This window comes from Helianthus annuus, chromosome 14, assembly GCF_002127325.2.
Source record: "Helianthus annuus cultivar XRQ/B chromosome 14, HanXRQr2.0-SUNRISE, whole genome shotgun sequence".
NCBI classification, from domain to species: domain Eukaryota; kingdom Viridiplantae; phylum Streptophyta; class Magnoliopsida; order Asterales; family Asteraceae; genus Helianthus; species Helianthus annuus.
The window spans coordinates 84050568-84065853 of record NC_035446.2 but is presented as its reverse complement, the minus strand read 5'-3'; positions in this window follow the sequence as shown (position 1 = coordinate 84065853).

Sequence of the window (15286 nt, the reverse complement as noted above, 5' to 3'; positions counted from 1 at the left end):
TCAAAGTCTATGGGTTATTCAAACAAATAATGAATGAAATTGAAAATAATTAAGGATCATACCTGAGGATCCAAGTTAGGATCCTAACCTTTAATCAGGATAACTGTTAGGGCTGGATTTTTATGACATATGATCCTTACATGTGATCCTAACCAGTGATCCTTATTTCTTTGGCAGATAGTGATCCTCAGAAGAGTTCCAGGATCAGGATCACGGACCATCATAGGGATCCTCATGCTAACAGTTGTTTTCATTGGATTTAATGTTATCTTGCAGGAATGTCTAGCAGGATCCGCTCTTAGCAACGTAATCAAGGGACTCGTCTTTACAACTTTGGCATATGCTTAATCAGAGATGAACGTTGTAGAGGATATGGAAACTCAGCATGATTTAAGGGCGATAATTTAGGCTAGATTTACTTTTATTCCTAAAGGGGTAATGAGCTGATAGTTAGTCTATTTACCTAAAATAGGGCCACTCACACTTGTATATATAGCACTCTTCCACATTCGGAAGAAACACAACACACTTCCCCCACGCTTTGACACACGATACTATAGTGATCCTTGTACTTAGCTCGTTACCATCCGAAGTTGTAACCTTTATTTGTTATATTGAAGTTTGGTGATCGGTAGTTTCCATCACCCGAGGTTTTTTATGCCGGAGATCATTCATTGATCAAGGGATTTTTCCTCGTATAAATCCTTGTGTCATTTGTGCATTTTACATTTAAGTGATCCTTCACTTTGTTCATCATACCAAGCATCATTCCCCGTTTACATAAAGTTTGGTTGCATTATCCTTGTGTGATTTTTGACCAAAACAGTTTGGCGCCCACCGTGGGGCAATTGGTGCTTCATTCATAAAAAGTTTTTTCTGTTGGTGACCATTCCGGAGTGTTGCATGGCTTCGTCGTTGAAGAATACTTCCACAGCGATGTCGGCAGTCAATTCATCTACTGGCATTCCACCTTTGCCTCCACCACCAGCCGGATCTCAGAAAAATGCTGAGAAGAGACCAACTACTATCTCCTCTAAACCATCATCTTCTGCTCTAACTTCTTCTGTTCCCAGTACTAGTGATATATTTACTTTGATTTTGCAGATGAGGGATCGTATGCAGCAGCAGGATGAAACTAATGACAGGATCCTCAGGGAAATCGGAGATCTCAAAAGGCAAAAGAAAACGGCAGAGGATCATTCCCCACTGATGCCCAAATCTTTAAATTTTGATACTCCAATGATTACTTCTCAGCCATCAGAGGTCCCAGACATTCAATATATGGGTGGATCAAGAGGAGTGCATTGCGGCCCAGCAACAATGACTCAGGCATCAGGATCATATTTCCAACCGGCAGGATCCTATACTCAACATATGGGATCCTTCATGAGCTTAGGATCCTCCTTTGTTCCAGGGTCATCCCAGGTTCAAGGATCCTCCTTTGTTCCGGGATCATCCCGGGTTCAAGGATCCCTTCAGATACCAGGATCCCTGAAGAATTTGCAAACAGGAAGTCCAGATGTCCATCAAGGAGATTTTATTCCAATGCAAACCATTGCTTCCACTGGTCCCTCCATCATCCCAGAATCCCAGCAATATGGATTCACATCCAATGTTCCTAACTTGAACCCGATGGGAGGTAACACTTTTAATAATTATCTTACCACTAACCATGGATTCATGCAGGATACAGGTATCAATCATGCTATGGCCAGAGAACTACAAAAACCGAAGGATATGATATCAAGTGTTCCAGGGGTAGTCAAACCTATCCCAGAGATTGCAGATGGAAGCCATAAGGTATCTCGTTTTGCACCACCAATTTGTGATGCTGAGATACCCAAAAGATTCCATATCCCTACTATGAAGCTGTATGATGGTACAACGGATTCTGAGGAACACATAGCACAATACAGGGAGAGGATGGAGATCAATCCTATTCCAGAAAGGTTAAAGGAAGCATGCCTGTGCAAGGGATTTGGATCCACTCTTACTGGATCAGCTCTTAAATGGCTGCTAAGTCTTCCCCCTTACTCTATTACTTCATTCGCTAATTTAGTTAACTTATTCAATAATCAATTCTCTTGTAGTAGAAAGTTTGAAAGATTGACTAGTGATTTATATAGGGTAACTCAGGGTCATAATGAATCATTAAGGGATTACATAACGAAGTTTAGTAAAGAATCCTTGGATATTCCTAACTTGGATATGGCCACAGCTGTTGAGGCCTTCAAGATGGGATTGCTTAAGGATTCATTGTTCTAAGATGATCTTGTTATGACACCATGCAGGAACCTAGATGAAGTAAGAACTCGGGCACTCAGGTTCATCCGGCTAGAGGATGACAAGAGGATCCAGGAGAGACAAGCAGGATCCTCAAAGCAAGAAAAGCAAGGATCCTCTTTCAAAAGCAACAAATTCAAATCCTACCATAGAAATGACAACCAGAACGTGCATGCTGTTGACCAAGAAGAGGATGATGAGGATTATCCTCCGATTTCTGAATATTGTTTTTCTGTTGACAATCATGAACTAATCCTTGCAATGCAGAATCTAGGAGAAAAAGCCAGGTGGCCCAGAAAGAATGACAAACCAACTGGAACTAAAGACAAATCGAAGTGGTGTGCATACCACGAGGATTTTGGGCATTTAACTGAAGAATGTATCGCATTAAGAAAGGAAATTGGATATCTGCTAAGCAAGGGGCATCTAAAAGAGTTGTTGGGAAGAAAAAAGCAAAGGACTCAGGATCCTGAAAGGATCCCTGAAAAAGCTCCAGCCCCTCCGGCAAATGCACAAGTGATCAACTTTATTTCTGGAGGATCAGACATCTGTGGTACATCCTTCTCGGCAGCTAAAAGGCATGCAAAGGAAGCTAAAATGGATAATGGAGAAAGGCCTATTCGAACATCAAGCGTCTCGGAAGGAAAAATTATAATCTTCGATGAGGATGATAGAATTAACATCCAGGATCCTCATCATGATAGTCTAGTCATCACTCTCTTTATCTCTAACCATTTTGTCCGCAGGATCCTTATCGACGGAGGAAGCTCAGTAAACATTATCCAGCTTGATGTTCTGAAGAAGATGGGTATTCCAGAATCAGACATCACACCAAGATCCTCTGTGCTTGTGGGATTCAGTGGAGAAACTAAGAAAACCCTGGGGGACATTAAACTCCCAATCTACGTGGAAGGATTACATAATTATCAAAAATTTTGTGTTATTGACTGTTTATCTTGTTGTAATGTAATCCTTGGCAGGCCCTGGATACATGATATGAAAGCAGTCCCATCCACCTACCATCAATGTGTGAAACTCCCTAGCCCATGGGGAATAATCAAGATCGACAGTGATCAGCAGGAGGCTAAGGATTGTTATACCTCATCCATGAAACCAACCTCGAAGCCAAGAGAGCAATAGCAATTACAGTATCCTCCAAGGAATGTTTTGGAGGCAAGGGAACAGGATGTGGACGAAATCCTTTTGGATCCTAATGATCCTGAATCAAAAATCTATATCGGATCAGGGATCCTTAGCAAGATGAAAGAAGACATGATATCCTTCCTCAAAAGAAGAAAATCTACCTTTGCATGGAAACACAAAGATATGACAGGTATATCTAAGGATATTATCACTCATAAACTTGGCATTGACAGGTCAATCAAACCAATCCATCAAAAAAGGAGGAAGTTTGCACCAGAAAGAAATGCCATTATCCAGGAAGAAGTAGAAAGACTACTTCGAGCAGGTATGATCAGAGAGGTAAAATATCCAAAATGGTTAGCCAATGTGGTTGTTGTCCAAAAGAAAAACGGAAAGTGGAGGGTATGTGTCGATTTCACTGATCTGAATAAGGCATGTCCCAAGGATCCTTTCCCATTACCCCACATTGACTCCATGGTGGATGCAACGGCGGGGCATGAACTGTTAACTTTTATGGATGCATCATCTGGATTCCAACAAATTCAGATGGAGCCATCTGACCAAGAGGATACGGCTTTTATGACCCCAACCGGTTTATATTGTTATATTGCCATGCCTTGTGGATTAAGAAATGCAGGTGCAACATATCAAAGGCTGGTGAATATGATGTTCAAAGATCAAATTGGACAGACTATGGAAGTGTACATAGATGATATGGTAGTAAAGTCAAAGAAAGATGAGGATCACCTAAGGGACTTGGAGGAAGAATTTGATATCCTTGATAATTATAACATGAAGCTTAATCCTTCAAAATGTCACTTTGGTGTTAAAGCAGGTAAATTTCTAGGATATATGGTAACTCAGAGGGGCATTGAAGCAAGCCCGGAACAAATTAAAGCATTGGTGAATATCAAATCCCCTGCCAACGCTAAGGATGTGCAAAGGCTAACAGGCAGGATAGCAGCTCTAAATAGGTTCATATCCAAATCCTCAGAAAGATGTAGAGAATTCTATGATATCCTAAGAAAGAACAAGAAATTTGAGTGGACTGAAAAACATGAGAATGCTTTACAAGCCCTCAAAGAATACATGTCCTCAGCTCCAGCATTGATGAAACCCGGAAAAGGAGATGTGTTATCCTTATACCTGGCGGTATCCTCAACAGCTGTAAGTGCAGTCCTTGTTAAGGATCATGAAGGTACACAATATCCTATCTATTATGTAAGTAAGAGTTTACTTGATGCTGAATCCAGGTACTCACACCTTGAAAAACTTATTCTTGCATTAATTATGGCATCTACTAAGCTAAGACATTATTTTGAAACCCATGCTATTGTTGTTAGAACTAATTTTCCAATCAAGAATGTCCCCAGGAAACCAGAGATGTCCGGAAGGATGGCTAAGTGGGCAGTAAAGCTTAGTGCCCATGATATAAGATATGAGCCTAGAACAGCCATCAAATCTCAAGCATTAGCAGACTTTGTGGCTGATTTCAGTAGTGATCTACAAAAAGAAGCCGAATTAGAGGTCCAATAGCTGGATGAGACTAAGGATCCTTGGATACTGCACACCGATGGATCCTCAAATGTCAAAGGCACAGGGCTCGGCATACTACTAAAATCGCCACAGGGGGACATAATACCCCACTCCATAGCTTGTGAGTTCCAAGCAACTAACAATGAGGCTGAATATGAAGCCTTAATTGCTGGTTTGCAAATTGCTAAGCATATGGGGGTCAGGTATCTTGAAGTATACGTAGATTCATTATTGATCACTAATCACTTTAATGGATCCTATGCTGTGAAAGGTGAAAACTAACCAAATATTTAGAGATAGTCAACGAATTGGCACTCTCCTTTGTTTCTTTCAGTTTGACACAGGTACCAAGGGAGGAAAATACAGAAGCTGATGCATTGGCCAATCTAGGATCATCTTTGAAGATCCCTGAGGATATAAGTATCCCCATCATCCATATCCTAGCTCCTGCTATTGAAAATCAGGTGGCCATGGAAATAGAAGAGGATACAGCAATGATCCCTGGTGAGGAGACTCAATCTTATTCAGGATCATGGATCTCACCAATCATGAGATACTTACAACACGGGGAGATTCCTATGGGAGAAAATCCTAGGGCTTTCAGGATTAAGGTATCTCAATTCACAATCTTGAATAATGTGCTATATAAGCGATCTCTTGCAGGACCATATTTAAGATGTATCGAGGATCCTGAAATTCAAGAAGTATTAAAAGACTTCCATGAAGGAGATTGTGGAAACCACACTGGGGGCAGGGCATTGTTCTCAAGGATCCTTAGGACAGGATACTACTGGCCAACTATGAAGAGGGATGCTGTGGAGTATGCTAAGAAGTGTGATCCTTGTCAAAGACACAACAATATCCTTCATCAGCCGGCTGAATTTCTACATCCTATACCATCCTCTTGGCCATTCATGAGATGGGGGATGGATATAGTTGGCAAGCTCCCTAAGGCACCTGGTGGAAAAGTATTCATGCTTGCCATGACTGACTACTTCTCCAAGTGGATAGAGGCCGAAGCCTTTGCCCAAGTCAGAGAAAAGGAAGTGATATACTTTATTAAAAGAAACATTATAACTAGATTTGGCATTCCTTCTGAAATTGTATGTGATAATGTTTCCCAATTTATTGGGAGCAGGACTACTAACTTTTGTGACAGTTGGGGGATTAAGATGATAACATCAACACCAGTCCACCCACAAGCTAATGGCCAAGCAGAATCATCCAACAAGATCATCATCAACAATCTGAAGAAGAAACTTGGATCCAAGAAGGGGAAATGGGCAGAAGAATTGCCTTATGTGCTTTGGGCTGACAGGACAACTCCCAAGAATGCTACTGGTCAAACACCCTTCTCCTTGGTGTTTGGGGCAGAAGCAGTGATCCCAACAGAAATGGTGGTTCCAACTGCTAGAACAAGTACCCGTGATCCTGAAGAGAATGCTGCAAACTTGGCTCAGGATTTGGATACTATTGAAGAAATCAGGGATTTGGCTAGGATAAGGATGGCTAGCTACCAACAAAGAATGGCTGGTGCTTATAACAAAAATGTCAGAATAAGGAAATTCCAAGTGGGGGGATATGGTATTGAGAAACGCATTCCAAAATACCATCAATCCTGTTGACGGGAAATTAGCACCAAAGTGGGAAGGTCCTTACTTGATTGAAGCTGAAGCAGGAAAAGGGGCATATAGATTGCTAACCATGGAAGGAAATTTGTTACCTAGAGCCTGGAATGCTGTTCACTTAAAGAAATATTTCATGTGAACAGGATCCTCCTGGAACATATGATCCCTACATTGAAAGCATCCTCGAAGGATCCCGATAATGTCAATGATCCTTACTCCGGTAAAATCCTAATCCTAAACAATTTCATTTTCTTATTTTTACCTAAGGATAAGGATCATGCATCCTTCATCCTCTTCTCACGAGAATTTAAGTTCTGATAGTCCAGGTATCCTCAGCATATCATTAAGAATCTTCAAAAGCATCTCAGATCCTTGGGTTCAACCCCAGTTATCCTTGGGCTTGTCCCCAGTTTCCGCCTGTAGCGCACGATGATCCTGGTATAGTTCACGTCTTTGGGACCAGTACCCACTTTCAGGGCTGATAACCTCATCGTACTGGCTATACCTAGGATCCTACGTATAATGGTAGACGTACCATACATCCGTTCCTAAGGTTTCTAACGTTTTCACGTTAGCTAAGGTTTTGGCATTTTCATGTCACTAAGTTTGGATAGTCGCCAGTAAGGGCCATACTCCAGTTTACATACGATCCTTGGGCTTGTCCCCAGTTATCCTTCGGGCTTGTCCCCAGTGATCCTATGGGCTTGTCCCCAGTTATCCTTTGGGCTTGTCCCCAGTTACTAACTTATCCTTTATATTGGCTTAGTCCCAAGTTATATTCCATTTTTTCAGGTTTTCGAAGTTAAACAATTAAGGATCCTTAATCCTTATTATCCATTAAAGTTTTACTTATGGTTATCCTGATTAAAGGTTAGGATCCTAACTTGGATCCTCAGGTATGATCCTTAACTATTTTTAATTTCATTCATTATTCATTTGAATAACCCTTAGACCTTGACAACTGAACCTACGATTCTTAAAATAAACTACCTTGAAAATTTTCGATTATAGGATATTTGATCCAGGATCATATCCTAAAATTCTTGAACATGATTTGCTTAACCTTTCTTACTTTTGTGATTATGTTTTTAAACAATTGGAAAATAAGAGGATAAACAAAGGATAACAACACGAGATAAGCCAAAAAGATTAGAGTTATTTTATTAACAAAGGATTTTAAACCCTTCAAAGTTGTCAAAATTGCCAACCCACGTTTCTACCAGCAAAACGTGGCCCGTCCACATGGGTTGGCAAAGGGTGTCCATTGTTTGTGCGGTCGTAGCATGCAGGAAAATAAAAAGCGGCAGGATCACAAAGGCTTCATCCCCCAAACAGAGGATCCCTCCACCATTTGCAATCCTACCTATTGTCTGAAGGATCCTGGATCCTCAATCCTAAAACTATTGTTTAAGTTACAGACCATCATTGTTTAAAACATCACTACCAAAATTAAAAAATTGGGCCCCGGCTATGTCTAGAAGTTTCCTTCATCGCCCAATTCTGCAGCTCAAACCTTCGCTGCACCATCACCACCAACTCCACTTGCTTCCCCCTGATCCTTGCCAGCATCACCTCCTTCAAGCATTGGGATCTCCTCAGCCTCCTCATCATCCTCCAACTCTGCCAGCCTCGCCTTCCAGCCCTCCACATCCCATGTGCTATTGTCGAAGGAAGGATCCTGAGCCTCCGCAGCCATCTGCAGCTGGATCTTATACATGGTTATCGCAGCAGAGACCTTGGCATCCTGGGTAATGTCATGCTTCTCATAATCAAAATTGATCAGCATCCTGGCAGCTTTATCCTTGGTGGCCCGGAGCTCCTTCTCAAGATCAGCAATCTTGAGATCCTTCAGCACACCCATCTGTTGGAGGTCAGCAATTTGGCGATCTTGATCCTCGACGTGGCCAACATAAGTTTCTATTTCAGCAAATTTCTGCAAGGAAAACAAGGCATAACGTCAGAAACAAGTGATCCTCAAAATTGTCAGGATAACGAACAAGGGCAGCGATCCTTACCTCGTTGAAGTAGTCCAGAAACTGTTGGCGAAGCAGGGGCAGGCCTTGTAGATCCTCAGAGGCCTTTCTCTTCTTTCCTTTACCCCTAATAGGTGCTTTAGGGGCTGAAGCGGTTGGACTGGCAGCAGGGGTCTTCTTCCTTGCAGATTTAACATTAGCAAGATCATCAATGCCAAACTTGGAGGCAGATTTAGCAGATTTTCCTGCACCTACACAACCAAAATAAGATAAGTATTCTAACTGATTTAGAAATCCTACGTAAAACTACTTTTTAAATGAGGATACTTACTTGACATTGTGGCAGATGCGGAGGATACTTCCTGTGAATCTTGGGTGGCAACTTGAAAACTTCTTGTCTCCGGATCAAGCTTCTTGAAGGCCAAAAGCCTCTCTTTTGCAGCAGGTGTCAGCTTCAGATGAGAGATGGAGATAGCTGCACAATAAACAAAAAACAAAGAAAATATTAGTGATCCTCATCCTAAGGAACAAATCTGATGGTGATCCTTCTAGGATCCTCTATCCTACCATGAGTAGCCCACTCCTTGGGCAGATCCTTCCCATCAGGGATGATATCCCTCCTAACAAAGAAGAACCGTCGCTTCCAATTCGTGTCATTCTTGGTGACCTTGAGAATAGGGTGATCCTCTCCGGCTTTCCGTTTAAACAAATATCGACAGGATCCAAACGTTGTGAGATCATACATCTCAGCCAGCTCCGCCATTCCTAAATCAATCCCTTCCTGCTCAATGATCCTTTCAAGGGTATATAAAACCCTCCAGATCATTGGCATGGCCTGGATATAGGAGATGCCGGTGAGGGAAAAGAAGGACTGGGTTAATTGAGGAAAAGGATACGAATATCCTATTAAGAACGGAGTAACGGGAAAGGCTACCCAAGTATCAGAAATAAAGTCACTCAAAGCAGTGGGAGTGAAAGACTTGAAGATGGTGTTCGCCGGAAAACAATGACGGATCTTGTCAACCTGAGGATCGGTAAAGCAGCACCTCTCGGCAGGAGAATCTTTGATGATCCCTTGACCCTTCAAGGGACTGTTCTTCTCAGGATCCTTATGAGGGGAATTCCGGAGCAACATATTTGCAGAAGAATGGAAAGAGACAGAGAAACAGAGTAAGAGAAGGAAGAAAAGAGGAGAATACCTGATCAATCTTCGGACGAGATTATAAAGGGAGTTTCTCTTGAATTTCAATGCAAATTGATCCTATCTCTATCTCCTATTTATAATGATGATCTGCAGGGCTGTCACATCTGTGACGTAAGAATTGCAACGGCTAGTCCGACTTCAACGGCTAATTATCCGATTAACTTGTTGCGGATAAGATCAAGCAAAATATAACTCATTTATTTACAGTACTACTCCTTATATTTTGGGGGCAATTGTTAGGGCTGGATTTTTATGACATATGATCCTTACATGTGATCCTAACCAGTGATCCTTATTTCTTTGGCAGATAGTGATCCTCAGAAGAGTTCCAGGATCAGGATCACGGACCATCATAGGGATCCTCATGCTAACAGTTGTTTTCATTGGATTTAATGTTATCTTGCAGGAATGTCTAGCAGGATCCGCTCTTAGCAACGTAATCAAGGGACTCGTCTTTACAACTTTGGCATATGCTTAATCAGAGATGAACGTTGTAGAGGATATGGAAACTCAGCATGATTTAAGGGCGATAATTTAGGCTAGATTTACTTTTATTCCTAAAGGGGTAATGAGCTGATAGTTAGTCTATTTACCTAAAATAGGGCCACTCACACTTGTATATATAGCACTCTTCCACATTCGGAAGAAACACAACACACTTCCCTCACGCTTTGACACACGATACTATAGTGATCCTTGTACTTAGCTCGTTACCATCCGAAGTTGTAACCTTTATTTGTTATATTGAAGTTTGGTGATCGGTAGTTTCCATCACCCGAGGTTTTTTATGCCGGAGATCATTCATTGATCAAGGGCTTTTTCCTCGTATAAATCCTTGTGTCATTTGTGCATTTTACATTTAAGTGATCCTTCACTTTGTTCATCATACCAAGCATCATTCCCCGTTTACATAAAGTTTGGTTGCATTATCCTTGTGTGATTTTTGACCAAAACAATAACCATAAATGAAACTTTAATGGATAATAAGGATTAAGGATCCTTAATTGTTTAACTTTGAAAAGCTGAAGAATAGAACATAACTTGGGACTAAGCCAATATAAAAGATAAGTTAGTAACTGGGGACATGCCCAAAGGATCACTGGGGACAAGCCCGAAGGATAACTGGGGACAAGCCCGAAGGATAACTGGGGACAAGCCCAAGGATCGTATGTAAACTGGAGTATGGCCCTCACTGGCGACTATCCAAACTTAGTGACATGAAAATGCCAAAACCTTAGCTATCGTGAAAATGTTAGAAACCTTAGGAACGGATGTATGGTACGTCTACCATTATACGTAGGATCCTAGGTATAGCCAGTACGATGAGGTTATCAGCCCCTAAAGAGAGTACTGGTCCCAAAGACGTGAACTATACCAGGATCATCGTGCGCTACAGGCGAAAACCGGGGACAAGCCCAAGGATAACTGGGGACAAGCCCAAGGATCTGAGTTGCTTCTGAAGATTGTTGACATTATGCTAAGGATACCTGGACTTATCAGAACTCAAAATCTCGTGAGAGAAGGATGAAGGATACATGATCCTTATCCTTAAATAAGAAGATATGTAAATAAGAGTTCAAGCTTAGGACATTACCAGAGTAAGGATCATTGATGCTTCAGGGATCCTTGAAGGATGCTTCCAATGTAAGGATCACTCATGCCAGAAGGATCCTTCTTACATGAAATATTTTTTCAAGTGGACATCATTCCAGGCTCTTGGTAACAGATTGCCTTCCATGGTAAGCAATCTATATGCCCCCTTTCCTGCTTCGGCTTCGATCAAATAAGGGCCTTCCCATTTTGGTGCCAGTTTCCCATCAGCAGGATTGGTAGTATTTTGGAATGCTTTTCTCAATACCATATCCCCAACTTGGAATTTCCTTATCCTGACATTTTTGTTGTAAGCACCAGCCATTCTTTGTTGGTAGCTAGCCATCCTTATCCTAGCCAGATCCCTGATTTCTTCAATAGTATCCAAGTCTTGAGCCAGGTTTGCATCATTTTCCTCAGGATCACGGGTACTTGTTCTAGCAGTTGGAACTACCATCTCTGTTGGGATCACTGATTCTGCCCCAAACACCAAAGAGAAGGGTGTTTGACCAGTAGCATTCTTGGGAGTTGTCCTATCAGCCCAAAGCACATAAGGCAATTCCTCTGCCCATTTCCCCTTCTTGGATCCAAGTTTCTTCTTCAGATTGTTGATGATGATCTTGTTGGATGATTCTGCTTGACCATTAGCTTGTGGGTGGACTGGTGTTGATGTTATCATCTTAATCCCCCAACTGTCACAAAAGTTAGTAGTCCTGCTCCCAATAAATTGGGAACCATTATCACATACAATTTCAGCAGGAATGCCAAATCTAGTTATAATGTTTCTCTTAATAAAGGATATAACTTCTTTCTCTCTGACTTGGCCAAAAGCTTCAGCCTCTATCCACTTGGAGAAGTAGTCAGTCATAGCAAGCATGAATACTTTTCCACCAGGTGCCTTAGGGAGCTTGCCAACTATATCCATCCCCCATCTCATAAATGGCCAAGAGGATGGTATAGGATGTAGAAATTCAGCCGGCTGATGAAGGATATTGCTGTGTCTTTGACAAGGATCACACTTCTTAGCATACTCCACAGCATCCCTTTTCATAGTTGGCCAGTAGTATCCTGTCCTTAAGATCCTTGAGAACAATGCCCTGCCCCCAGTGTGGTTTCCACAATCTCCTTCATGGAAGTCTTTTAACACTTCTTGAACTTCAGGATCCTCGATACATCTTAAATATGGTCCTGCAAGAGATCGCTTATATAGCACATTATTTAAGATTGTGAATTGAGATACCTTAATCCTGAAAGCCGTAGGATTTTCTCCCATAGGAATCTCCCCGTGTTGTAAGTATCTCATGATTGGTGAGATCCATGATCCTGAATAAGATTGAGTATCCTCACTAGGGATCATTGCAGTATCCTCTTCTATTTCCATGGCCACCTGATTTTCAATAGCAGGAGCCAGGATATGGATGATGGGGATACTTATATCCTCTGGGATCTTCAAAGATGATCCTAGATTGGCCAATGCATCAGCTTCTGTATTTTCCTCCCTTGGTACCTGTGTCAAACTGAAAGAAACAAAGGAGAGTGCCAATTCTTTGACTATCTCTAAATATTTGGTTAGTTTTTCACCTTTAACAACATAGGATCCATTAAAGTGATTAGTGATTAACAATGAATCCACGTATACCTCAAGATACCTGATCCCCATATGCTTAGCAATTTGTAAGCCAGCGATTAAGGCTTCATATTCATCCTCATTATTAGTGGCTTGGAACTCACAAGCTATGGAATGGGGTATTATGTCCCCCTGTGGCGATTTAAGTAGTATACCAAGCCCCGTGCCTTTAACATTTGAGGATCTGTCAGTATGTAGTATCCAAGGATCCTTGGTTTCATCCAGCTGCTGGACTTCCAATTCGGCTTCCTTTTGTAAATCACTACTGAAATCAGCCACAAAGTCTGCTAATGCTTGGGATTTGATGGCTGTTCTAGGCTCATATCTTATATCATGGGCACTAAGCTTTACTGCCCACTTAGCCATTCTGCCGGACATCTCTGGTTTCCTGAGGACATTCTTAATTGGAAAATTAGTTTTAACAACAATAACATGGGTTTCAAAATAATGTCTTAGTTTAGTAGATGCCATAATCAGTGCAAGAATAAGTTTTTCAAGGTGTGAATACCTGGATTCAGCATCAAGTAAACTCTTACTTACATAATAGACAGGATATTGTGTACCTTCATGATCCTTAACAAGGACTGCACTTACTGCTTTTAAGGATACCGCAAGGTATAAGGATAACACATCTCCTTTTTCTGGTTTCATCAATGCTGGTGCTGAGGACATGTATTCTTTTAGGGCTTGTAAAGCATTCTCATGCTTTTCAGTCCATTCGAATTTCTTGTTCTTTCTTAGGATATCATAGAATTCTTTACACTTTTCTGAGGATTTGGATATAAATCTGTTTAAAGCTGCTATCCTGCCTGTTAGTCTTTGCACATCCTTAGCGTTGGCAGGGAATTTGATATTCACCAATGCTTTGATTTGTTCCGGGCTTGCTTCAATGCCCCTCTGGGTTACCATATATCCTAAGAATTTACCTGCTTTAACACCAAAGTGACATTTTGAAGGATTAAGCTTCATGTTATAATTATCAAGGATATCAAATGCTTCCTCCATGTCCCTTAGGTGATCCTCAGCTTTTTTGGATTTCACCACCATATCGTCTATGTACACTTCCATAGTTTGTCCAATTTGATCTTTGAACATCATATTCACTAGCCTTTGATATGTTGCACCTGCATTTCTTAATCCAAAAGGCATAGCAATATAACAATATAAACCGGTTGGGGTCATAAAGGCCGTATCCTCTTGGTCAGATGGTTCCATCTGGATTTGTTGGAATCCAGATGATGCATCCATAAAGTTAACAGTTCATGACCCGCCGTTGCATCCACCATGGAGTCAATGTGGGGTAATGGGAAAGGATCCTTGGGACATGCCTTATTCAAATCAGTGAAATCGACACATGCCCTCCACTTTCCATTTTTCTTTTGAACAACAACCACATTGGCTAACCATTTTGGATACTTCACTTCTCTAATCATACCTGCTCGTAGTAATCTTTCTACCTCTTCCTGGATAATGGCATTTCTTTCTGGTGCAAACATCCTCCTTTTTTGATGGATTGGTTTGACTGACCTGTCAATGCCAAGTTTATGAGTGATAATATCCTTAGATATACCTGTCATATCCTCATGTTTCCATGCAAAGGTAGATTTTCTTCATTTGAGGAAGGATACTATGTTTTCTTTCATTTTATCAAGGATCCCTGATCCGATGTAGATTTTAGATTCAGGATCATCAGGATCCAAGAGGATTTCGTCCACATCCTGCTCTCTTGCCTCCAAGACACCCCTTGGAGTATACTTTAATTGCTATTGCTCCCTTGATTTCGAGGCTGGCTTCATTGATGAGGTGTAACAATCCTTAGCCTCCTGCTGATCACTATCGATCTTGATTATTCTCCAAGGGCTAGGGAGCTTCACACATTGATGGTAGGTGGATGGGACTGCCTTCATATCGTGTATCCAGTGTGACAACTCGTACTTTAGACCTATCTTGTAACGTTACGTGCTTATGTGAAGCTCTATGATTGACTTAATGAATGATATATTTGATGCATGCTTGGTGTAAATGTATGTATATATGTTATATGAATGTATATGGGTTACATGATCCGATCGCACAACAACCCACACACCCACTCGATCGCACAAGGCCATTGGGCCGTATTGCTTGTAATTGAACTATAGGGCGGCCCAAGTGGTGGGTTCGGCCCATCCTTCCTTAACCGATTAACATTGGGAAGTTGTAACCATATCTCATTTGTTACCAAATACACTTTACACGCACAAACCCTAGCCAATCTCTTCCTCTCTCTCTTCGCGAACTCGAAGGCAGCCGCACATCGTCG